Source organism: Scyliorhinus canicula, chromosome 10 (assembly GCF_902713615.1).
Source record: "Scyliorhinus canicula chromosome 10, sScyCan1.1, whole genome shotgun sequence".
NCBI lineage: Eukaryota > Metazoa > Chordata > Chondrichthyes > Carcharhiniformes > Scyliorhinidae > Scyliorhinus > Scyliorhinus canicula.
The window spans coordinates 90,876,306-90,903,916 of NC_052155.1; the positions used below are offsets into that span (position 1 = coordinate 90,876,306).

At 45.0% G+C, this 27,611-nt stretch overlaps 1 protein-coding gene and 1 long non-coding RNA gene across 2 annotated transcripts in view; one reads left to right on the plus strand and one right to left on the minus strand.

Annotated features, from left to right (window-relative positions):
- The window catches only part of st18 (ST18 C2H2C-type zinc finger transcription factor), a 458,310-nt gene that overhangs the window by 227,065 nt on the left and 203,634 nt on the right, over window positions 1-27,611 (minus strand). The gene's annotated exons all lie outside the window — the stretch shown is intronic.
- On the plus strand, window positions 12,715-26,563 carry LOC119972510. The gene is made up of 2 exons (XR_005462064.1): window positions 12,715-12,815; window positions 25,347-26,563. It is a non-coding gene; the product is annotated as an uncharacterized LOC119972510 (long non-coding RNA).

Consider the following 27,611-nt stretch of genomic DNA (forward strand, 5'->3'; position numbering starts at 1 on the left):
AAGATGCCTGGGCAGCACGATTCTCGACCATTGCCGGATGCCCCAGGTCCAGGGGGTAATCGAGAGCCTGCATATTGCCTTGCATGCATCAGATAATCAGGGTGTGCCCTTCTTAAACAGGAAGGGGTTCCACTCGCTGAATGTTCCATTTGTGTGTGAACACCACTTCCAGGTCATGCATATGTGTGCAGACTTTCCAGTGCATGACAGCTAGATCCTGGGACACACGGAGATCCCCGGCACCTTCGAGGACCACCCTAAGATGGCGGGTTGCCTATTGGGGGCTAAGAGGTACCCGCTGAGGTCCTGGCTGATGACGCCAGTGCGGAGGCCCAAACTGATGCAGAGACCTGATATAATGAAGCCCATGTTGACACTCGTGCTGTCATTGAGTGGTTCATCCGACTGCTCAAAATGTGGCTCTGATGCCTGGACCGCTCTGGTGGTGCACTGCAGTATACCCCCAAGACGGCCTCCCACTTTGTGGTGCCCTCTAAAACCTGGCACAGCAAGGTGACATGCTGGAGTAAGAGGAAGAACATGCGGACTCGTCTGAGGAGAATGAAAAGCGTCCGGATGCACAGAGACTGGAAGACAAACCCGGGGAGGACCCGTGGGGGCAGCCAGAGGATGAAGGACAGGTGGCGGTGAGAGTCTGGCCAGGAGGGTCAATGGACCCACATCCTCACCCGCTTCTCAGAGGACGAGGATGTTTCTGTCAGCTCACACCCTTCCCCCTCCGAACGCCCCCTCCACCTGTAAATAACCCCACCCCACATTGGCCACCCGTCCCGCCATTGACCACCCCCATTCTGCTCTCTCCCATCCATTTCCTCACTTCCTCCCCCACTCCCACTCCCATTCCTCCCACCCATTTCCCCCCTTCCTTCCCCGCCTCCCTGAATACCCTGTTCCACACAGGGTCTGTGTTACATCACTCCAGGGTGGTGGGCCTGTGCTGGCATTATCAGCGGGTCACCACATAAGGCAGTAGAGTACATAGTACATAGAACATACAGTGCAGAAGGAGGCCATTCGGCCCATCGAGTCTCCACCGACCCACTTAAGCCCTCACTTCCACCCTATGCCCATAACTCAATAACCTAACCTTATTGGACACTAAGGGCAATTTAGCATGGCCAATTAACCTAACCTGCACATCTTTTGACTGTGGGAGGAAACCGGAGCACCCGAAGGAAACCCACGCAGACACAGGGAGAACGTGCAGACTCAGCGGGGACTTAGCAGACTCAGCAGTGACCCAGCGGGGAATCGAACCTGGGACCCTGGCTCTGTGAAGCCACAGTGCTATCCACTTGTGCTACCGTGCTGCCCAGTGATGATAATCTGCTGTGAGATAAACTCTGGTGCTCCTCAGTTTATACCAAAGTGTGACTCCTCTCTTTCTGCTGATGGTGTGCTCACACCCATTACCTTCATGGAGCCTGCATCAGACCCTCTTGCTGAGGACCCTTGTGCCCAGCGGGCAGGGGGTGGGTGGAGTGAAAGGCAGCTGGAGGTGGGGTGCGGGCAGGTCTGCTGTGAATAATAAGAGACAGAGGCTTCACATGTATCAGGTACAAAAAGTTTTAATAATGAATATTCAAAACCCAAATCTCCTGAGCTCCAGATGGTGCCCCCCCACACACCCCCCCACGGTCACCAGTGCCCACTCAGTGATCCTCAAGCTTCTTCATCTTCTGTGGTCTACCGCTATGTCTAGATCTATCCCTTGGATGCACATCAGAGAAGGAGGCAGCCTACTGCTTCTCGCACCCTGTAGTATTTGGTAACCTTGGCTGGGTCCTCTGGGGGGCCTGGAGGGCACCAGCTGACTTACCAATGTCACTGGCATTGCCGTGCTACCCTGTTCTGCTGGCTGACCTTGAGACATGGCGGGGTCAGGAGGGGGGGATTGGGTGAGGTGGATACCGCTATCATCTCCCTGGTGGCAGGCTTCAGGTTGGCCTCCAGGGTTCCCTCCTCCAGGTTGGTGCCCGTAGGGCCCTTGGGGTCTCCATCGGATGGAGAGGCAGCTGGAGTTCCAGGGGCCTCTTCATCATCCTCTCTGCCGGTCCTGGCACCTCCCTGTTGTCTGCATCATGGTGTTGACGCTTTCGACTATGCTCCTCAGTGACTGGGCCATGCTCTGTATCACCTCGGCAATGCCCAACTGCATCTGGGATAAGTCCTTCAGTGACTGGTTCATGCTCTACTGTTCTTCAGCAATGTCCACCTGCATCTGGGACAAATCCCTCAGTGACTGGAACATGATATTGAGGCCCTCAGCCATGGTCGATGCTGAATGAGCCACACCTTGGACACCACCACTCATGACGCTGATGTTGTGCACCAGACTTTCCTTTGGAGTTGCCATCCTAGCAGTGTTGGCCTCAGTGCCACGCATTGCCGCCACCATCTCCTGTACCTGTAGCATTTGGGGCTACTCCAATCGGCCATGCACTCCCTGGCGTGTCACTGACATCCCCTCCTGAATCTCATGGTCATGCCTAGAGTCTGCATCAGCTCCAGGATAACCTTGCCCAGGGTCTCAGCATCTGACTGGGACCCAGCTTAGTCCTGAGATCCATCAGACTTCCGACTGCTGACTCGCTTGGATGTCAGCAACTGTACGTTGCTCACCAGATTGTGCCTGAGAAGCCTGTCCATTCATGTCGCCCACTGAGGTGTGTGTCTCTGTACGTGTGGAAGATGGGGGTGATAGCTGTGATACATCAATGGTGGTCTCCTTGGAGCTGGCTTCCGAGGTATTCTGTTAGGTGGCAGGGTGGGGTCAGCCTAGCCCGGTCCCATCAGGTGGAGATCCTGCGAGAGAATGGACATGTCGTCAGTGAGAGGGAAGAATAATTTTGTCTGACATGAACAATTCACTTGAGACATTCGTCTGGGTGAAGGAGCAATTGATCCTCACATCTGCAGTGCAGGCCAACATCGCTGTCGGTGACTGCTCTCTCCTCGGCCGCACACCCACTTCTTCAGAGTCCGTTCCTCCAAGCGGGTGAGGACTCAACTCTCCAGAACCCCGCCGCCTGTCCTTTCCCAGCTGTTATGGGACAACATCTCCAGTGAGGACAGAGACAGGCATTGTGAGCCCCATACTTGATGCATCAGAGGGGTCTATAGCAGGTGGCATCTGTGGACACCACTCCATGGCATGAAAGGGTTGTGCTGGTGGGTGCCAGGGTGTGCTGGGGCACAAGTATGGTGACATGTTGTGGGACGGAGAGAGGATGCGGGGTGCCAGCAGCCGACCTGTGGGATGATGGGGGGGTGGTGCCTGAAGACAAGGGGGTGGCAGGCAGGCCTGATGCCAGGTAGCTGGTGTTACCATACCCTTGCAGCTCGGTGGAGGTTGTTGGTCTTCTTCCGACATTGGGCAGTGTTCCTCCTGGTCACGCTGCCTGAACTAAAGGCCGCTGCCACTGCCTCCCAGGTGGCATTGGCGGCCCTGCTGCTGATCCATTGACCCCCTCAGGGGAATAGGGTGCCCTGTCTCGTTTCCACGGTGTCCAACAGCTTGGCCAGTTTGGCATCCCCGAAGCGTGGTGCCATGGTCATGTGCTGCCTGAGAGTGAGTTTGGAGGGAACGTTTATGAGCAGCACTCTGTTGGTAACAGTGAGCTTTCGGGAGCAATTCCAGCGAATCAGCTGGCAGGACAGCCAGTTCCGCTGTGAAACTCATGGGGGATCATTTTTGGCACTAAATGCGGTTAAATACAGGCTGTGGTCTTAGCAGCTCAGCTGTCGTGAAACACCGGAAGTCATGCCCTATTTGACAATTAGAACCTTTTCCAGGAAATTGCGCCCCTTAGCTGTTTCCCCATAATACTCAAAAGATGGGCAATTTTATTCAAAGTAATGGCATGCAACTACATTTTTTCAGAAGAAATTGTTTCCACTGGGTGGAGGGACTGTATGCTAAAAAGTACATACAGGCTTCAGGTCATTGGTAAATGGACCATGGGGAAATGAGGGGAAATTTTTTTAAGTAGCAGGTTGTTATGATTTGGAAGCACTGACTGGAAAGGCTTTTGAAGCAGATTCAATGAGAACTTTCAAGAGCAATTGGATATTCACTTGAAAAAGAAAAAATTGCAGGGCTACAGGGAAAAAGGAGGAGTGAAATTATTCAGAAAGTTCTTACAATGAACTGGCACAGGTACTGTAGGCCAAATGTATGATTCTATGAATAGATTCAGATAGGGGGCCATGGGTCAGCTTTTTAATCTTTTCATCTTAATTCTCACCTTTGTATCCAGCTCATGTGGCATCAGGCTGAGCTTCCATTATGGATGACCTCCATATGGATATGTTGCAAAACATAGTTAAATCTTGCTGAAAAGAGAGATATGTTGCGAGAGATTTTCTATCTTGCACTGATCTGGACAAGCACAAGAATGCCAAATTTCAAACGATTATGACAAGTTATACTTCCGAAGAAATGGGTGCTGATTAGCTAGTAGGTTGACTCTGATTGGCTGAGGCAGTGCCATGGGGAAAGCAATGGGGAAATACAGACTCCCCAAGCTCCTGAGCCCCTGATGAGTGCAAGACGAAAAGCTTCGACAACATGTCCAACTAAACAAGTTTCTTTGTAGATAAAAGCAAATTACTGCGGATGCTGGAATCTGAAACAAAAACAGAAAATACTCGACAACCTCAGCAGGTCTGACAGCATCTATGGAGAGAGAGCGGAGCTAATGTTTCGAGTCTGGATGACTCTTTGTCAAAGCTTTGTCAGATCTGCTGAGATTGCGCAGTATTTTCTGTGTTTTTTTTTCAAGGTTCTTTGAACATAGTTTTCCTCGTTAGATGACATACACAATTACTGATAGCTTCCCTTTCCTACGTTACAGCAGTAACTACACTTTAAAAGCACATTATTGACTGTAAAGCATTTGGAAACATTCTGTGGTCATGAAAGACTGTGTAAATTCACAGCTTTTCTCTTTTCTTGTGAAACCCACAGCAGTATCTTTGGTGGGTCGTGAGATAGCAATGGTAATCTAGAGAATTATTTCACCTACTTCCCATGTGTATGGGAAGAATGCATTGCTCCATTCTCCTCTATTATATTTTCCCTCTCTTTTCCTAAACTGCCCTTATTAGCAGCAAGATCACTGGTGACCCCCCTCACAATAATAACGCTTCTTCTACTTGCAACAGCAGTGAACCATTTTCTATTGCTTATGACCCTGACTTATACAAGAAATCTAGGTACGACCTCTGCAAAGCCATCAGGGATGCCAAGAGACACTATCAGACTAAACTAGAGTCCACAGACTAACGACACGGACTCTCGTTGGTTGTGGCAAGGCTTAAACAACATAACGGGCTACAAACCAAAGCGGAGTAGAATCTCTGGCAGCAGCACACCCCTCTACGATGAACTCAATGCATTCTATGCTCAATTCAAGCAGGAAATCATCAAACCATTGTTAACTACCTCAGCAGCCTCAGGTACACCCATACCTATTGTCAAGGCTTCCAAAAGTCAGATCACCCTTCTTGAAAGTGAACCCTCAGAAACCGACGGGTCCTGATGGAGTATCTGGTTGTGCTCTCAGATCCTGCATAGACTAACTGGTGGGTGTATTCATGGACATCTTCAACCTGTCTCTACTCTGTTCCAAAATTTCCGCCTGCTTCATGGAAACCACCATCATACCGGTGCCAGAGAACAACCAGGCAACGTGTCTCAATGACCACCATCTTGTGGCCTTGACATCAATCATTGTGAAGCGCTTCGAGAGGTTGGTCATGAGACACATCAACTCCACACTCCCAGAATGCCTTGATCCACTGCAATTCACATACTGCCACAACCGGTCCACAGCGGGCACCATCTCCCTGGCCCTACACTCAACCTTGGAGCAGCTCGACAACAAGGATTCCTACGTCAGATTCAGATTCATGAAGGGCAGGTCATGCTTGACGAATCTCTTGGAATTCTATGAAGACATTTCGAGCAAGGTAGACAAAGGGGACCCGGTGGATGTGGTGTACCTAGATTTCCAAAAGGCCTTTGACAAGGTACCGCACAAGAGGCTGCTGCATAAGATAAGGATGCATGGTGTTAAGGGTAGAGTACTAGCATGGATAGAGGATTGGTTGTCTAACAGGAAACAAAGAGTGGGAATAAATGAGTGCTATTCTGGCTGGCAATCAGTGACAAGTGGTGTGCCTCAGGGATCGGTGTTGGGACCACAATTATTTACAATTTAGATAGACGATTTGGAGTTGGGAACTACGTGTAAGGTATCCAAGTTTGCAGATGACATGAAGGTGTGTGGCAGAGCAAAGTGTACTGAGGGCTGTAAAACCTTACAGTGGAACATTGACACATTGAGTGAGTGGGCAAAGGTCTGGCAGATGGAGTATAATGTCAATAAGTGGGCAGCACGGTAGCATTGTGGATAGCACAATCGCTTCACAGCTCCAGGGTCCCAGGTTCGATTCCAGCTTGGGTCGCTGTGTGTGCGGAGTCTGCACATCCTCCCCGTGTGTGCGTGGGTTTCCTCCGGGTGCTCCGATTTCCTCCCACAATCCAAAGATGTGCAAGTTAGGTGGATTGGACATGATAAATTGCCCTCAGTGTCCAAAATTCCCCTTAGTGTTGGGTGGGGTTACTGGGTTATGGGGATAGGGTGGAGGTGTTAACCTTGGGTAGGGTGCTTTTCCAGGAGCCGGTGCAGACTCGATGGGCCGAATGGCCTCCTTCTGCACTGTAAATTCTATGACTAGTCGTGCATTTTGGTAGGAGTAACAATAGAACGGATTATTACTTAAATGGTAAAAAGCTGCAGCATGCTGCTATGCAGAGGGACCTGGGTGTACTTGTGCATGAGTCACAGAAGGTTGGTCTGCAGGTGCAACAAGTAATTAGGAAGGCAAATGGAATTTTGTCCTTCATTGCGAAGGGGATTGAGTTTAAAAGTAGACAGGTAATGTTGCAGTTGTACAAGGTGCTGGTGAGGCCACACCTGGAGTACTGTGTGCAGTTTTGGTCTCCACACTTGAGAAAGAATGTGCTAGCACTAGAGGGGGTGCAGAGGAGGTTCACTAGGCTGATTCCGGAGTTGAGGGGGTTATCGTATGAGAGGCTGAGTAGATTGGGATTATATTCACTGGAATTCAGAAGGTTGAGGGGGGATCAAATACAAACATATAAAATTTTGAAGGGAATGGATAAGACAGAAGTAGAAAGGATGTTTCCACTGGTAGGTGAAAGTAGGACAAGAGGGCATAGCCTCAAGATTAGGGGGAGCAGATTTAGGACTGAATTAAGGAGGAACTTCTTCACTCAGAGGGTGGTTAAAGTATGTAATTCCCTACCGAAAGGAGTAGTAGACGCTACTTCATTGAATATATTTAAAGATAGGGTAGATGTTTTTTTCAAAAATAAAGGAGTTACGGGATATGGCGAGAATGCGGGTAAGTGGTTCTGAGACCACGAAAAGATCAGCCATGATCTTGTAGAATGGCAGAGCAGGCTCGAAGGGCCAGACGGTCTACTTCTGCTCCTACTTATGTTCTTGTGTTCTTATTCCTATTCATTGGCTACAACTCCGCCTTCAACACCATAATCCCAACCAAGCTTATATCAAAGCTCCAAAACCTAGGATTTAGCTCTTCACTCTGCAATTGGGTCCTTGACTTCCTGTCGCACAGACCACAATCAGTAAGGATAAACAGTGACACCTCCTCCATGATAATCCTCAATACGGGGGTCCCGCAAGGCTGCGTACTTAGCCCCATACCATATTCCCTATACACATGGCTTTCTGGCAAAATTTGGCTCCAACTCCATTGACAAGTTTGCTGATGTCACGACCGTAGTGGGTCGGATCTCGAACAACGATGAGTCAGAATACAGAGGAGAGATAGAGAACCTAGTGGAGTGATATAACGACAACAATCTCTCCCTCAATGCGTGGAAAACTAAAGCGACAATGCTTCAGGAAGAAAAATACTGTACACACCCCTGTTTGCATCAATGGTGCTGAGGTGGAGATGGTTGACAGCTTCAAATTCCTAGCTGTGCACATCACCAACAATCTGTCCTGTCCACCCACGTCGACCCTACGACGAAGAAGACACAACAGCGCCTATACGTCCTCAGGAAACAAGGGAAATTCGGCATGTTCACATTGACTCTTACCAATTTTTACAGATGCACCATAGAAAGCATCCTATCTGGCTACATCACAGCTTCATATGGCAACTGCTGAGCCCAAGACCCTAAGAAACTACAGAGAGCCTTGAACACAGCCCAGTCCATTACGAGAACCCGCCTCCCATCCATTGACTCTGTCTACACCTCCCGCTGCCTTGCAAAAGCGGGCAGCATAATCAAAGACCCCTCCCACCCGGGTTATTCTCCCTTCCAACTTCTTCCATCGAGCAGGAGACACATAAGTCTGAGAACACGCACTAACAGGTTCAAAAACAGCTTATTCCTCGCTGCTACTAGACTCCTGAATGACCCTCCTATGGACTGATCTCTTCACACATCTTCTCTGTTGAGTAGTACTACACTCCATGTGCTCACCCAATGCCTGTACCTCTGTATTGACATTGTGTATTTATGCATGTCCTATGATTTTCATGTTTGGAACAATCTGCCTTGTCTGTATGCAGAACAATACTTTTCACCGTACCTGTGTACACGTGACAATAAATCAAATCAAATTCAATTCAATTCAATGAGGTAGTCTCTTATCATTCCAGAGAATTCAAGAATTAAAAAAAAGAGCAAGTGGCATAATTGCAAATTTGGATCAATAGGGGAGAAAAAAGGACAAAGGAAATTGGATATTTGCGCTACCACACTCCCCTGACAAGCAGGCTATTATGTGATGTGATAGTTGTGGCAGCTGTGCCAACTTAACGAAAGGACAGAATTAAGTTTGGTGCTGCATTAATAACTATATCCACCCCCCCTGTACTGTGGCACACTGCCAAATAGATTATGTGGTGACAAAGTACCAATAAAACTATTCATTTGCATTGTGGCAAACACATTTTGGAGGGGGATGGATTTCTGCTATATTTTTATGCAAGTACTCCTTTACAACCAAACATTGCAAATTTGCCCTTGTCAAACCTTCGAAGTATACACATGGTTCTATTCCTATGACACTTACAAAAACACTTATGTATTGATTATAGAGCATAAACTGATGAGTTTATTGAAAGTTTAATTCACAATGTGTAAAGCTGCTTTTGTATTGATTTTGGTGTGATATTACAACCTAAATTCCAGAGAGGTTAACTGGAACATATCATGGCCCTGCAGATAAATGTTTCAGAGTTCCTGTTAGTGCATCTGGGGCTCGATTCTCCACTGCCAGGATTCCCCGTTGCGCCGGCAGCGCACCCACACCCGGGGATTTCCCAACATTTCCAGCAGCACAGCTTTGGGGTGATGAGGATACTTGTTCATCCTTTGAGGTAAAGATGAGCATGTGCACCATCTGGGGTGTTTGGGAGTATTTCAGTGAGCGTGCAGGAGAACACTAAGGCTGATTTGTGCCCAGAGGTTCGGCCAAAAATAGGGCAGGATGCCAGAGACAATTGTGTTCTGGAAAAGTAGCTGGCTCAGAATTTCCTCCCCTTGCATTTCCTGCCTGATATACGCTTGCTTTCGAAGGAGGCGTGGGGCAGCCCACAATGGGAAACCCATTTGGCTGGCCGGTGAGACGGAGAATCCCGCAGCCGGCGGGGACATGCTGCACCAGAAAATCCCGCCCCTGTTCTTTTCTATTTAAAATTTATTCAAAATAAGCTATTCAGCAGTATGATGCTGAACAATAACATAGGGTGTCATTTAACGGGAAAGAAACAGAGTCTGCTTTTGGGCGCATTTAGTGGGGTGTTTCTCGGTCAGTGCCTGCAGTGCCACGAAACACTCCACTATTCAACGGCACTTTGTTGGATTCGTTTTTGGCCTCGGCGAGGGAAACCTGTCGAGGCCACACTTTAGTGATTTCCTGCGATGACAGGCTCAGCAGAAAGACTACTCGTGGATCAGGATGTCAATTGTAAAGGCAGCCCCGATCTTTTGACCCCTCCCAGTGATCATACCGCGGCTTCCGAACCCCCCCCCCCACTTAATCCAATTTTCTCTTCCGGGGTCCTTGAGCCCCACCACACCCCACCTCTTAAAGACAAGGCACCTTAGCATGAGCCCGGGCACTGACAGGGCACCCGGATGAGAGTGCCAAGGTGCTAGGCTGGCAGTGCCTATGTGCCCGGCTGCCAGCTGGAGTGACATGGTTCTACCCTACCCTTTACTCAACCACCTGGGGCTCTCCAATGGCCTGGGCGACCCCCCACCAGGTTTAGTTATGACTGGTCCACATTGGTGCGGACCATACTAAGCGGCACCTGATCGAGGCCTCGCTGGGGAGACCGTTAGTTCCCGGGCACCGGGAGAATACAGTGAGTGCATATTTAAATACGTTGATCTGTATCTCACCCAGCAACAGCATGACCTGATCGTGATGTTTTGCGAGGTTTGTTTGAATCTCATGAGATGTCTCAAATGTCGCGAATCTCACGAGAGGCATCTCGCGAGATTTAACGGCCTCATTCCAACGCCAAGTCGGGCACGACGAGCCTGGTAAATCTCGCCCACAGTCAACTTGAAGCTAATTGTGTCAGTGAAAGAGTCTGCCCAACTCATGAAAAACAAATTATGACTGGAAGGGTACGATTTTCAAAAATTCCCCATGAAATATTTTATTTCCGAGTAGACATATTTCAGTTTCAAAAAAACCTTAAGTTCCAGCATTTTAGGCTAGTATGGTAGCCCTGTTCCTCATTGCAACAATTATTATAATGCCGCCCAGTTATTAAGCGCAATTGTGGCTGAGAGTGAAAATAAAGCTGCTTGAATTGTTTGTCAGTTCCTAGTGGCTTGGGGGAAATATTTCTGGCCAGATTGTCATCTCACATATGTATATGGAATAAAATTGTTTTTCCAGGTACATGGGTTATTATGTGGCGTGGTCCTGACACCAGAATATATATATTTTCTTTTAGAAAATTAATATCTGTGGGACGGTACGGTTGTACAGTGGTTAGCACTGCTGCCTCATGGTGTCAAGGACGCGGGTTTGATCCCGGCCCTGGGTCACTGTCCATGTGGTATTTGCACATTCTCCCCATGTTTGCGTGGGTCTCACCCCCACAACCCAAAGATACGCAGGTGGATTTGCCATGCTAAATTGCCCCTTAAAGATGACCATGTGCACCATCTGGGGTGTTTGGGAGTGTTCCAAGCGCACAGGGGAATTCTAAGGCTGATTTGTGCCCAGAGGTTTTGCCAAAAATAGGACAGGATGCCAGAGACAATTGTGTTCTGAAAAAGTTGCTAGCTCAGAATTTCCTCCCCTTGCATTTATTTCCTGCCTGATATGCGCTGGCTTTCGAAGGAGGCGGCACCATTTTATATTGGGTTGTGTAAGGTGCAGCCATCCTGGGCGAGCTTCTTGCTGGACTTGAAGTTAATATCAAAACTCTTAAATTAAGTCTTCAGTGCATCCTTGTAACCCTTCCTTTGACTGTCACACTCTCAGAAGAAGTGTTGTGAGTATTATCCTCTCACCCAGGCAAGGCTGGAACAATTCAGTTTCATTGTCTGAAGGCTTTCCGACCTGCCAGTTTTACCAAAGAAGCACTCCCTCCTGCCCTCACATTAGATTGACCCTGGTGTGTTCCATACATCATGTTGTAGGTGGGATTATGTTGGGTTCCCAACCTGACATCATTTTTTAAGGTTTTAACCACCCTTCCTGCATACTTACCTGTCCCCCCACTGACAGTTAATATCTGTCCAATAATTTCCTAAAGCAGTTCTTTTAAACTCAGAAATTTACATGCATGCTCCATTTTCCCTGCAGTCTAAGTGGCTACAGTGAAAAATCTAGCATTAATGCAGCAAATCCTAGAATTCCATTGAGCCGACTGGAGGATGCAGATGGCATTGCTACAATAAACTTTTCATGTGTTCAACAGAAGTGTTGACAGAGCAACTCCAAAGCCTGAGGAAATTATGATGGAGCATGAATAATGATACACCTCACATTCACCACAGCTACCATGGACTTTCTCAATGTATGAAAAGACCAACCCCAAAGATGCACCATTCAAATGGGGCAAACTCCTGGAAACCCTTGGTTCTTTCCACATTTTACTTTGTTACTGTGGAATGTGTTTCAGGTATAGAACATACAGCGCAGGAGGCCATTCGGCCCATCGAGTCTCCACCAACCCACTTAAGCCCTCACTTCCACCCTATCCCCGTAACCCAATAACCCCTCCCAACCGTTTTGGTCACTAAGAGCAATTTATCATGACCAATCCACCTAAAATGCACATCTTTGGACTGTGGGAGGAAGCCGGAGCACCCATGCAGACACGGGGAGACTGTGCAGACTCCGCACAGACAGTGACCCAGCGGGGAATTAAACCTGGAACCCTGGCGCTGTGAAGCCACAGTGCTATCCACTTGTGCAATATACTGTGCGATATAGATATATATTGCCATGATCCGTACACAGGAAGTGATGTGTTGGTAGCGCATGAACCCACACCAGTGTGGCTTCAGGCATGACACGTAATAACTGCTGAAAATCTTACAGTAAACAATTTAATTTGTAGTTCCTTGTCATCATTTCTACTCAACACAGCAACTTTACTGTTGCAAAACAGTTAAAGGGAGTACAATTATGCTTGTTCTTGCTATATGACAACACTGTCCAAAGGAAAGCTGTTCAAACATATTTAGGGTAATGTTAAATCCCTTTATTACTTGGAATGTTTCTCATGTACTGCTGCTAAGTTTATGTGAAGCTGTATTGTTGGGTGACATGGACTGGACGGCAATAGATGCATTAAATCATGGGCCATGCTTTAGAAACTAAAGCGAAAGGCAATTAAATCCAATTACAAAAAAAGTATTTTGGGATACTTTTCAGATTCAATTTTTAATGTAAATACTGAAAAATAAAGGAAATCGCTCAAGAATGCAACTTTTCTTTTTCACACTTTAATTCATTTTCAGTGTATACTTCTGTCCACCTTTAAAACTTCATGTGGAACGAAGCTACACAAAGAATGGGAATGAAAAATGAAGGATGTTTTTTGTGACGGGCGAGATTCTCTGGCCTCCCTGTGGCGTGTTTCTTTGCAGCGGGAGGCGGCACACAGTCGGCCGGCAGCAGGATCTTCTGGTGTTTCAACGGGAGTTTCAACGGGAGTTTCATTGACTCCATGCCACCGGGAATCCCGCGGCAGGGAGGTGCCGTCGGCAGGACCAGAGGATCCCGCCGGAAGATATCGCCCAATATGTTAATAAAATGCACTCAGGCACACAACGCAAAAAGCAATTTTTAAAACATTTCAAAATATTAGTCTCTGCATTCCTGGTCAATTTATAATCTCCTATCTGAGTTTAAAATCTATTGCTATCTAATCTGATGGACTCCTGTGGGTTACTGTTACTCACCAGAAAATTCAACTATTTATTAAACTAACCACTTAAATGAATTAGCAACCGCGTAGGCTACTTTCCCAGCTGAGTTCCAATTTCCATTCCCTCTCTAGTTTTGAAATAATTTGTTGTTGAAAATTAGGTTCCTGGGTGCTTGGATATCAAATCCAAAATGCACGTTGCATGATATTTGTACTATCCATGATACACGCAAGTCATACTACATCCATGAATGTGTCACTGAGAAATACTTGGCATCTTAAGGTTTAATCTTCAGTGTGAAATACAGCACAAAGACTGGATGAAATTTATGGTTTTAAAAGTGAGAATTGCTTATTTCTGATTCACCAATTTGACAAAATCTAGAACTAATTCTGCCTTATGATTAACCACGTGTTGGCATTCTCTTGTTCATTATTATTTCACCAAATGTAAACCACGAATGCATTGTGAGAAATACCAATTTATGGGTAGTATGGCAATCCATGGTTTCACACACACAATGCTGATGCACAGCACATTCACGTCAAGGTTCAAGTCAAGCTCCCATCTCAGCCATTCCTGTCAGGAATTGAGGTTAACTATAGTAACATATACATTACACAGAGTCCGTAGAATTTACTTATCAGGAAAGCCAACAGATAATGTAGTTGTGTTGATGTAATTAATACTCAAATTCCCCGTGTTGACAAATTAGCATAAAGATAACAACATAAGAGACGTCATCTGCTAAAGTGCAATTTTGGGTACTTTTTCATAACCATATTTCTCAGAGGAGTTGTTTTCAATTTATTCAGTACTCCACTAGTTCTCAGGGGAAAGCGTCATCCTATGCTCATACCTTCTGCACAGCAACCAGAACGTTTGTTGTCAAAAGCATCAGCACTCTGCCCTAACCCCATCTGCTGCCTTTTTTCATCCCTGGGGATGGAAAGTTCAGAGTACAATCATGAGATTCACTGATATATTAGTGTGTCAAAAAAAACTAACAAGTATTGTCATTTTCATGGATGTTACTGATGCCTTCAACTTTTAAAACTTAAATTCTACATTGAAATAATATTTTCTTTGGTATTAATTTAAACTTAGTTAATTATTCACCATTCATAGGCTTAATTTTCCTTTGAGTTTTGTAATTAAGGATTCACATAAAGCACATCTTAAGACCAGAATAATCATCCAAAATGCAATGGCACATTACTTGTAACAAGTGAATGTTAAAGTTGTCTGAGCATGTAAGAAAGAACCCATATTTACATGGTGCCTTTCATCACCTCAGGACGTTACAGCCAATGAAGAACTTTTGAAGTATAGTTAGAGTGTAAAGTCAGAAACATGACAATCAATTTGAACATAGCAAAAGTCCACAAACAGCAATGAAATACTTGGCCCGTTAATCTAATTTAACGATGTTAGTTGAGTATTAAACGTTGGAAAATTCCCCTACTCTTCTTTGAAAAATGCAAAGGTACAGTGGTTGAGGGTCTTGATTTAACAAAATTAATCTGCAAGACAGCACCTTCAACAATGCAGCACTCCCTCAGAACTGTACTAAAGGACTAACCAAAATTAGGTCCTCAAGTCTTTTGATGGGCTTGAACCAACAACCTTCTGACTCAGAAGCACAAATGTATTATTACTGAACCAAATCTGATCACAAATATTATCGGCAGTGAATTGATACCTTACATGTGTAAATTTCCTCATTCTGTCATTTAATGGTGGCACTACTTTTTTAATGTTGGCACATCTATTTAAAATTGGAGAAAATAATTTGATAAGTGTGCCATAAGCATCTGTGTGTTAACATTCCTGATAGTAATATTTAGTCTATTATACAAGTATACTGAGTTATCACTTCTGAAATAATGAGTATGGTATTTCTGTCAATTCTATCAATTCAGTGTGAATGACATACACACACAACTGGCGGTCACTGACCATGCAAATGAAGAACATTCACTGGGAACAATATCTGAAACTGGGATCATTGCTGGTGTTATACTGTGGTTATACAGAAAGTGGGCCAGGATGTTTGCTCTAAGCTATAGCAGCTGATTTATCCCCCTTGTTCATCAGAAAACTAAAAAGAAACATCTGTGTGGATACATTCAACAAAATCACACACTGCATTATCCACATGCAAATTGAAGTCTGATCTTCTATTCTTTTAATTTTATTTTGCAGAACAAAGGAGGCTCCCAGCCCAAGAGGCCGGCCCGCCAATCAGTGGGCTCCGATTGCGGGCCAGGCCACAGTGGAGGCCCCCCACCAGGGTCGGACCCCTCCCTCTCCCCACAGGCCGCCCCCGGATCCTTCCATGCCGAGGTCCCGCCGTGTAAGACCAGGTTAGAATGGCGCCGGAGGGACTCTGGTTTTTGGTACGGCCGCTCGGCCCATCCCGGGTGGAGAATCGGCGGTGGGGGGCACCATAGAGTGGCCCCCGACCGGTGCTGCGCCGACCGCGCTAGCACCAATGGCGCTGATTCTCCACTGTCCAGAGAATTGCGTCCCGGCGTCGGGGCGCAATTCGCCCCGGTTGCGATTCTCCGGCCCAACCCCGGGGTGAGAGAATCCCGTCCTTGGTACCTGGGGCATTTTGACTTTGTAGGATAGTAGAAAATAGGTGATGGTGAATCACCAGCCAGTTTCCAATTCTTTTGTTCCACTGACTGAATTTGACTATCCCACAAAGTTAACTCCATGGAGTGCGTTGACAAAAATAACGAATCAATTTGATGAAACAACATCATTATACAACTGCAATCTAACAATAAGCAATCCAAGGATCACAGTTGAAAACAACCATAAAATTCCAGAAGTTGTAAATTGGAATTTTTTGAAAGGATAGCGTGAATCACAAAATGGCCAACTGCTCTTTCCATTTCACAATATATCTACGCTGCAATATTATAAAAATCAGGCAGCTTAAGGTAGATAACAGGAGCAATTCTCCTCTTCGCAGACTAAGTGTTCCAACCAGCGAGAAAACCGGAGTGACCTCCGCTGGCACTACAAGTGTTTAAGAGACCCAATTCAACTTGTACAAATGGACAATCACTCTTGCCGGATTCCTGATTCCCAGGCACATGATTCACTGGAATTGGGAATCACCTGTTTGACTTGATCAGCAGGAGCAGCATTTAAACGTTCCCCTCAACACTGACTATCATTTCAGCCAAGAAGATGGCTGCACAAAGTCCTGCACCATGCTTCCTTGATGCTGACATTGATAGGAAGTTGGATGCAGCGGAGGAGAGGAGGGCCACCCTATTCCCCAGGGCTGGCAGAAGACTTCCAGCCTGTCAGATGACCGAAGCCTGGGATGAGATGGTAGAGGCTGTAAGTGCGAGGAAGACCGGCCTGCAATTAAACAAGAAGTTAAATGCCCTCCTGCAAGCTGCCAGGGTGAGTACCCATCTGTACACCCCTGGCATCACTCCCATCCCTAAACTCTGGCATCTTAGTCTGAAGCTTTGCAACTTTCTAACATCTGACCTACTGGCATCTCCCTCAGAATCCCGCCACACCCGAGGAATCCCCAGCACAACTGACTGCCTCTTTGGCTCGGTGACTTCCCACAAATGCTACTTGCTATAAACCCCCCAATATCCACCAGGCCAGCTCCTAACAATGTCCTTTTTGTGCCCCTGTAGCACAAGACAGGGAGGAAGCAAGAGAAGACAGCCAGGGGCATGGCTGAGATATGTGTTCTCAACCCCTTTGAAGAGAGGGACATGGAACTCATGGGTGAAGCCAAAAAGTGAGCAGCAGCACACTGCGAGGGCGGCCTAAGCTGAGGACGTGAGAGCCCAATGCAACTTTATCCAGATGTTCTACCTCAAATGGGTCTCTCATCTTCCACAACCTTGTCATTCCCAAACGCTGACCCCATCAGATGAAACTGGGCCATCTGGACTTGCTGCCCATTTCCAACCACTCAGATCACCCTGGAGCAGGCCTCTGGGGAAGACATTGACTTCTCAGCACTCTTTCACCAGCACCATCCACCCTGGTGAGCACGCGCAGCTGCTGCAGCACATCAGGTGGAGGCAGGAACACCTGACAGTGCTGGCAGTCAAAGAGTTGCTCAATCCAAGGAAACAGCTGCCCCCAAGTCAGATGTCAGCCCTCAGGACAAGGTGATCCCATCATTGGTCGAAATGCAATTGCAGAGCCAGACTTGACAGAAGGGGGTTTCAGAGATATTCCAGTGATTGCAAGGCTAACTGGAGGAGTTTAATAGTCTTCAGGCGCAGGAGATGGTGCCGGCATTGCATGGTGCCCAGGCCAACACTGCAAAGGCGACGTCCATGGTGGAAAACCAGGGGAAAGAAGTGCAAGCCACATCTAAGGATGTCGAAGGCTTGGGTCACTTTGTGATGTCCATGGTTGAGGTGCCCAACAGGACAGACCGATCTGACATTGATATATTCCAGGCGCAAATGGACATTGCTGCAGCACCCCAGAGCTTGACACAGTCACACAAGACCATGGCTGAGAGTATCGATAGCATGGCCACACATTGAGGGATATGTCCCAGGCACCGACGAACATCTGCCAGCCACGGTTGAGGGCAGCACCACCATGGTCCAGATAATGGTGAGCCTCCAGGACTGGCAGTGCCAGATGACGTTGAGGCCGCTAGAGCTCCCTCCAGCTGCACCTCCATCCCATGGTGTAATCAGGGGCCAGCGGGCACCCCGAAGGAGGAGGAAGCATTGAAGCTCATCCCGTGGCCTTCCAACTGGCAGTCTCCATCCCTTTTGAATCCACCCCCCTGACACTGGCACGTCTCTGGGCAGCAGGCAGAACAGGGTGACACCCAAAAGTTAGTCAGGGCGATCCATGTCCAAGGCCTCCAAAGGATTCTCATTAAAGGCAACACACCAGAGGGCACGGTATGCAGCAGGCCCATTCCACATCTGATGTACATTCTGGGGGGACTCCTAAAAGGAATGGGTGGCCACATAATATTACAAAGATATAGGATCACTGAATTGACACGGGTGAAGTCACACAGCAGTAGTTAAGGAAAAGGGGACTCACAAATACGCACAATTAAATAAATTTGCACATCCACCTCGAGCTGCATCTAACTCTCATTTTCCACAGGCAGGATGTGCGTTCATCCATATCAGATATCTGAATTTCCCACAGGGAGCCTCCAGCCTCACCTACAAGTGACAGGCATTGAGATCAAAATATCAAAGGTACTTAACAGTGTTTAAGTTACTCTCATTGTAACTTGAAGTTCAAATCCTCTATGAGCAGAGGAATACAGTTTGCAAAGGAGAATGGCTTTCACTATTAATCCGTTTATATGTAAATACAATTGTATTACTGAGGCAACATAGTATTGTTACATCTCCTGGACCAAGGGGCTGTTTTAGCACAGGGCTAAATCGCTGGCTTTGAAAGCAGACCAAGGCAGGCCAGCAGCATCAATTCCTGTACTGGCCCCCCAAACAGGCGCCTCGGGGCTTTTCACAGTAACTTCATTTGAAGCCTACTTGTGACAATAAGCGATTTTCATTTCATTTTCATTTCCCCATGTCAGAAGTAGGATTTCTGCGCAATACCTACTACAATCCCATTTCTTCCATTCAAGGACAACTACATAAGTAGAATATGAAGATGACTTAAAGAAAGACTAGTTCTTCAACCTGCACTGACACTGAACCGTTGCTCATGTGTTTCTCTGTATGGTTACTGTCTTTTTACATTTATTCAAAAGCGTCATGCAGCATATGGTGACCAGCAATGCATTGTTTGATCTTAAATGAATCCAATTGTTATTTGTGCATTGAGAAAGGTTCCCTACATGTAATGACTCTTGATTTAATATTTTGTACCTCTTCAAGGACAAATGTGCTAAATGATAAAAGGGCTAAACTTTTCTGTAACCCTTCAAAGCTCATGGCAACAGCAGTCACAATACAGTTTTCTGCACATTATATTAGTTCTAACAAAGACATTCATTTCCAGGCTATCATTTATCTGTTTGACAATCTGTTTGTTTTAAAGGATATCAATTTTAGGTTTAGACGGACATGTCTTGCAATATGCAAGCTCCAAAGGATATTCAGAACTCCAATGGTTAATTCAAATGGATTTATGATAAGCTTCAGGCCAGTTGTCCCCTCATTTATTAGCCCAGCTGATAGAAGAGATTTGATGAGGCACTTCTGGCATAATTGAGTCATCACACAAAGAAGCCTGCTAGCATTCAGAGTGTTTTTTATCAGCAGCAAACAGGCCTGATTACTGACAATTACACTCTGATCCGTGAGGTAAGAAAGAGTAGGCAAAAGAGTGGGAAATCTCCACATGTTTATACCCAAGCATAATTTTTACATTAATTTCACAGACTGCATGTTTTCCATATAAACATAGTAAACTGTAAACAGCAGTGGATGGTACAATTTACCTCACCACCGCATTGTAATGAATGCATCAGTGGCCATCTGTAAGTTGAATTGAAATGCAACAACCAGCAGGCCAAGCTTTTCAAACTGTTTGCTGGAGTACAAACTAACATGCAGAAAAAATTGCAAATGCTGACCTTATTTTATTTACTCATTTTGCTTTGGGTTATTATGAGCTAAAAGTTATTGAAGTCAAACACTTATGTTTTTATACTGACCAAAGAAAATCACATAATAATAATGTTTTGGTATGTGTGAGTATAAATTGTAGTTACAAACTTTCAATCTATGAAAAAAATGGATCCTCTAGTTTGTTCAATCAATGCTGTACCACTGTAAGGAGTGAAGAGAAAACTAAATTGTTCCTTATTGTAATAATGTTCCAGCCTATGCTTTAATAATGACAATGCTCTGTATTCCGGCATAAATACAAACAAGAACAAATTATTTTCCAATTACATTCCAGACGAAGAAGGAATATTATAATATGAAATACTTAAAAGGTGCAGCATATGCCCATCTACTCTGCAATCGAACATATCAGCTAGCTGATGTTTGTAGGTGAACCCAGCAGTACTGACAAAGTAACATTGGATGCTGTGGCACAATGTATTTGTCTGTGCAAATACAAGAAAAAAAGTAGAAACGGTCAATGTGGGAAGTTTGAGTCGTGAGTTATCACTTCTGAATTAAATAAAGATTAAATTTGCAGTGACTCATAATTCTATTGGCAAAAGTTCATCCTTATGCATATTACTGGTGATTCTACTAATGGTTTTCAGTCCTGTCGTGCCAGAAAAAGTATTTCATTCAGCGGTGCAGTGCAGAAATATGTGGCATAGAATTAATATTTAAATCCTAATTTGAATATTTTCTGCTGCATTTCTGTGCCACCACTGATATTGCTGTGCTGAACGAGCAATCACATATGATAATGGAAGTTAAAGAGATATGAATGCCATTCAGGACCCCTGCCTTGTGAAGAACTGGGGTCCTGGCAAAATTTGAAAAAAATAAATAAATTGGACAGTAAAATCCAAGAAATGGCAGTGTTGTGCCGTAGCCTCCAAGGTTACTTTATTGCCATTGCTGGGCCGACAGTGAAAAAAAAGCAGCTATTTGATACACTCCATTAAAGGAGGGATTACCTATCCAACTTCTCCACGGGGGAAATGAGGCAAAATCCTACCATGCCAGTAATTGGGGATGGATTGCGAAAGAGGATATGAAAATACGCCATTGCGTTTATGTTCCAGCAAATAGAATTATAACCACATGTAATGATATAAATCAAAGGTGTAAATCTCACTATATGTTTGTTGTAACTATCTCCTCATTGTCTGAAGCTGGTTCGTGGATTTAATATTTTGCATTAAGTACATTCAGCAATTATTTTGTGCCTGAGCAACAAAGAATATACATGAATCAGAAGCTATATTTACCGGATCACCCAGTGCCTGCTTACAAAGGTTGGGGAGAGAATTGCAAAAAACGCAATTACACAAAATAACAATAATGTAAATATTTCAATGACTGACCCTTAGCTTTCTGTTACGGTCAATGAAAACAAATTGCCTGAAAAGTACTTTGAATTAAATATCAAAAATAAAGTGGTGTAAGCCTTATTCAAAGGGGAGGACTGTTCATATTTTTTAATTTAGCAACATTTTTGTAAGTACTATTACAAAAATTCTGCTGTAACCTGTTGAACAAATAGGTGACTGGCACTGAGTTTGAAGATGGTAGCTCGGTTCAATGCTTCTCATGAAATAAATGATAAAGCTTGTGTAATTTGCCATCAATTAAATCCAAGTCTATGTTATGGACATAAAGCCACAAAGAGCTTGTTATCATTCTCACTCTAAGAAAAGGTGCATGTTCTATTTGAAACAAAATCCTTCAGATATCTGTTATGATGCATTGAATGCACAATTGAGGTAAAAGTGGCAGGATATAGATGACAGGTTAATATCAATGATAGTAACGTAGAGCCTAAAGGTACACGGCTCACAAAAAACATATTTTAACAAGAGTTTAACATGTTAAATTTCCCACTGAATAACTTCAAATACACTTAATTGGCTGCGAAACATTTTGCAATGACATAGGGTTTTGGAAGATGCTATACAAAGTGCAAGTCCATTCCTTTACCTTTCAAATTGTGATAGCAAAGTATGTGAAGTCGCCGTAGTCCCAGATGACCATTGGCTGCTTTCCTCTTTGAGGGGGAGAGCTGACTGGTCATGATTTCACCTGTGATCACCACACCTCAGGCAATGGTCAAGGTTGAGAAGGTGGAGCCTTCATGGACATGAATAATGTCAGCCGGTGCGGAATTGAACACGTGCTGTTGGCCTAACTCTGTATCACAAACCAGCTGTCCAACCAACTGAGTTAACTCAGTAAAGAAAGATTGATATAAGTTGATGTATTAATGTCCTTTGAAGTCTCTTCATCTTTTGACTGAATGACTCCCATAGAGGTAAGTAGTTCAGTGTTCATGTATTCAATGTATTCAGTGTTCATGTCACAGCTAATTAAAGTGGCCGTTTAAAGTCTTATTTATTGGATTTTCTCGTACTCTTGGTGAAGGGAGATGCATGGAGCTAAGAACCTTCTGCGCTGAGATTTTAAAAAAACTACACTATTTTTTCTTTTCTTTATCTCAATAAACAATTATTAGCTAATTTTTATAGTGCTGCTCCCTTTTACTGCATGTTTCAAAAATAATGACAGGATTGTATTGTGCTTAGAGAATGATCTTGTCAGGTAGTTTAGGTGAAAATGAGAACTTTATATTCAAAGCACTCAATTACCCACAATAGTGGTGGCCTAAAGAAGTTTGAAAAATTATTTTCTCTATTGCAAATTTCACCCCATTCTCAATGTCAGCTGCAAGGAATTTGTGTATTTCTTTTGCCTACAAAATTAACATGAACCTCTTAGCTTCCCTTTCCTTTCATTCTGACCCTGCAAAACTACAGCTTCACCTCATTTGCACCTGAGACTTCACTAGACTATTCTGCTCTGTGAGACATACCTCATGTTTTCCTGATCTACTCCAAATAAGTTCCTGAGCATTTAAGCTCCGTCCACAACCCAATATCTTATGATACTGTAACTGTCCCCTTTCCTCGGGTACTGAACCTCCCCTTTCAAGACTGTAATAATCAACAAACCCTGAAAAGTAATCCCACTTTGATGCTAACATAAGCCCTAATGAATCCCCAATATCCAACATCCCTGCCCTTCTAACATTGTGGAATGTGGTGCTGGTATCCAGTTTAATGATCACCTCCCCAGATTATATTTGTTTAATCTGGTTTTATTCTGTCAGCAACATGAAACTCAACAATGACATGATGTGTGACTGGGACGATGGTGCATTATCATTCCTTCAAATTCAGTACACACAACAATGCCCTCTGCCATCGTCCCTCCTCTGGGATAAATCCCAATCTCACTGACCTTGCATGGTTTTGTTCTGAACAATCTCACTCCAACAGCCTGTTCACATTTTTAATGTGCTCCATCCTTGGCTACCTCATCTACAAACTGTCCTTCCTTTAACAACATCATCTGTAACCATGGAGTCAACACGCATATGTATACTGACTACTCAGCTTTGCCTTTCCACTATCATTTTTGATTCCATAACAGTTGCTGTGCTGTCTTGGCTATATTGCCAACATATCAAGTATAGATGCGCCAGAACTTGCTGAGGGTGATTATTGTCAAAACACAATTTATCCTGTATGATGGCTATTATTCCTTAATTTTGGTCCTAACCTCTTCCTGGATACCTGCTCAAATTTGACTCGACAGTCAGTAATCCAGAGTCTTATTTGATCTTGAACTGAGCTTCAGGTTCTACATCCACCACCGGAAAGACTACTGACTTCTTCCTCCACGATCTATCCATCTCTACCTTACACCCAATGCTCCTGGAAAACATTTTTAAACATTATCACATCAACCTCTCTGCTCTTACAATTCTGCTTTACTAAGTTTTGCCTCCTCCCTCCACTAGCAGCAGCAAATCTCCCCCCATTTTCTTCATATTCTGGAAGGCTCCCCTAAAACCCTTCATTGTGCTACACAATTGCCATTTCAAAGAAAAATTGTAAGAGCAGAGGGGTTGATGTGATAATGGTTAAAAAAGTTTTCCGGGAGCATTGGGAGTAAGGTAGAGATAGATAGATCGTGGAGGAAGAAGTCAGTAGTCTTTCTGGTGGTCGGAGTTCTGGACTTGAAACATTAGCTAATTTCTCTCCCTACCGATGCTGCCAGACCTGCTGAGATTTTCCAGCAGTTTCTCTTTGGTGCCATTTCAAAAGTCCCCTTAAAACCTATAATGCTGTTCTTGTCTTTGGTCACATCTTCTAACTTCCCTCCTCGCCTGGCCAAATCTGAAATCAAATTGTGAAGCTATTTAGAATTGTTTTCCAGATTAGAAATACCAAAGAAACATAAGGGGCTGAAAATGATTGATTTTTGGTGAAAGAGATTGTGATATATGATTGTCCTGTGTCCAGTCTTTTTGAAACAGGCAGTACACAGAATCGCAGAATTCTTACAGTGCAGAAGGAGGCCATTTGGCCCATAGTGTCTGTATTGGCTCTCCGACTGAGCCATTCTCCTCCCTTTTCCCCATAACCCTGAACATTGTTTCTTATCAAATAAATTTTGTATTGCGTTGAAAATGATCTCAACGTATAGCCTGGTGTGATATCTGTTGATGATTAATTGCCTGCCTAAACAGAAGGCATGGCCAACACAAAGCACAAGCAACCTGGACCTCTTAAAAGCCATCCTCCCACTTCAAAGGGAGCTGCAGTTCAGCAAAAGAGCTGCTGTAATTGTCTCTGGAATGCTAAGCTGACAGGAAACATGCAGCAAATGAAGCAACAGGCAAGGGAGAGGGTCTCCAGGCGTCCGTCAGTGATGCTGGAGGCACTGGTGATGAAGGTGGAAGAAGGAGAGCTGTCATGTTTCCACAAGAACCAAAAGACCTTCACAGCAGAGCCTGAGAAAAGAGTGGGAACAGGTCACCAGGATGTTTTATTCCCAGAGTCTGGACCCAAACACCTCGCTGCAGTGCCAATAAAATTCAATAATCTCATGTGGGTAGTCGAGGTCAATGAATGCATCTTCAAATGATATCTCAGACTCACCAGTCCAGCAAAATCTCACAGTCTCAATGTTCCAGGGCCACATCACTCATCAATAAACAATCAGTACTCAGGACTAATATTCAGACAGCTCACCACACTTTCACACATATAACAATGTTACTAGCCTCCCAACCACTTCATTCAACTTCCATGTACCTTGAGCGACAGAAGGTGCATCACCCAAACACGTGGCAGCACTCTCACTAATATTTCTCTCCTCCCCAGGTCAAGGTGGCCCAGAATCACAAGAATCAAAAAAATGGTGGAAACCAAGGATGGCTGCATTGACGAGGTCATCTGGACGATACCGTGCTCTACATCACGGGGCTCGCTATAAACTGAGGCCATTACATCCTCTCAACTGTGTCGCCTTTTCTCAAATTTAATCTCACCGTCATCCAGTTGGAAATAGTGGTCAATTCCATGACAGCACTTGCAGGCCCGCCTGTGATGCAGCTTCTGGTGGTCACTGTCACAGCTTTTGTTGTAGCACAACAAGTGTTACAGTGTAAGTTCAGACTGAGGTCATGGGAACCATGTTTGATAGCATGCAAGATCAGAAACTGCTGGAGGGGAAAGGCATGACTCAGGAAAGGCAGGAAACCCAATCTCAAAAGGATCATTTGAACTCGGTGCTCACTGCATTTCCCCTCCCACCCAGACATTGCCTTCTTCCAGACCCTTCCATCAGGCAGAAGGTTTGAAGACCCGCACATCCAGACAAAGGAACAGCTTCTTCCCCACAGCTACAAGACACCTCAACGACTCCCCCTCGGACTAATCTGTTCCCTGTAAAAACACAATTCACGACACCCTACGCTGCTCTTGCTCATATATTTGCCTTGTTTTGCCCCTTGTTCCGCATTTTAACCAATCATTGTTTGCTGATGTACCATTTGTCAATGTATTCTGTTGATTATTCTTTTTGTCTACTATGTATGTACTGAGTACGTACGTTCCCCCAGCCGCAGAAAAATACTTTTCACTGTACTTCGGTACATGTGACAACAAATCAAATCAAATCAAATCAAATCAAAATCTAGCAAAGGCCTTAACCTGCAGTGGGGAAGTCACAAATGCTCATGATGGGCAGGGTATGTAGAAATTACAAGCTACATAGTTATTTAAATCGCCCGCCCTTTAAAATAAAAAACAGCCTGTGTGTATTAATGAGAGTTGAAAAAACACAAGCTGTGAAGTTATTTAAATCCCCAACACTTTGAACATTTTAAAAGAATGCCTGCCTGTGTCAGTGAAAGTTGTTGAAAGATCTTTTATTGCAGTTACAATAACTGTTTGTTGCAATTACCCAAGGACAATCGATATTTCATTATTAAGGCACGACTGCTTTCCATTGTCTTCAATTATCCAAAAGGTGGAGGTTGCAGATTCACTGTTTATTGACAACTCAAAGAAGTTATTAAAGGATTATCTGTCTTTTATGTTGGCTCATTAATATAAGGCTGTTTCTTTTGACAATGCTTCAGCACTTGATGGCTTTTAATGTTTCGAATGGGCTTTCATGAACATGAAAGTGAAGGCTGCAATAGATACTTAGATTCTATTATATTTCAACTCAACATGGTTCCTCAGACCTGCACATAGTAGATACTGGGTTGCAATGGATGGTGTAAATGGAAACGGTGATGGGTTGGGAGGCATGGGTTGGCTTGAGTAGGTTTTAGGTTTACATGGAAGGGTGAGGCCCTATGGGAGTGGGTGGGGGAGTTTAAGTTAGCATGGAGGATATGAGGACTCATGGTGGGGGGGGGGGGGTGGCGCGGTATGAGTTGCCATGAAGTGTATGAAGGCTGATGGAAATACGGCTTTGAGAGGCATGAGTTGGCATTAAGGGTATGAGAGCCCACAGGGGTGAGTCAGGTGGGCATGAGCTGGCATGGAGAGTGCGAGGTCCCATGGGGCTGGGTGGGTGCATGATTTGGCATGAATGCGGCATGAGGAGTGTGTGGGGGAGGTATGAGGGTAAGCGGGCCCAATATTTAACAAAGCAATATTCTCCCAAAAGCAAAATTTGTGGTCTGTGGGACACTTTTCCCAAAACAGGGCATCAAGCTTGGAAATTCCCCGTGTCAAGCCTTGGAACTGAAAATCTGACCCTGAGTATCTGCTCACGTTTTGCTCATCCAGAATGAGGTGGTCTCCTAATTTCCTCTCTGTTCCCCTTTTTCTCCTATTCTTCATCCTTCTCCTATTGTGTACTGTTGTCCTCTCTGCAACCTGGGCTCCATTTCCCGATCATGCCGCATAGAATCATAGAATCTACAGTGCAGAAGGAGGCCACTCAGCCCATCAAGTCTGCACCGGCTCCTGGAAAGAGCACCCCACTTAAGTCCACACTGCCACTCTATCCCCGTAACCCAGTAACCCCATCAAACCTTTTTTGGACACTAAAGGCAATTTATCATGGCCAATCAACCTAACGTGCACATCTTTAGACTGTGGGAGGAAACCGGAGCACCCGAAGGAAAC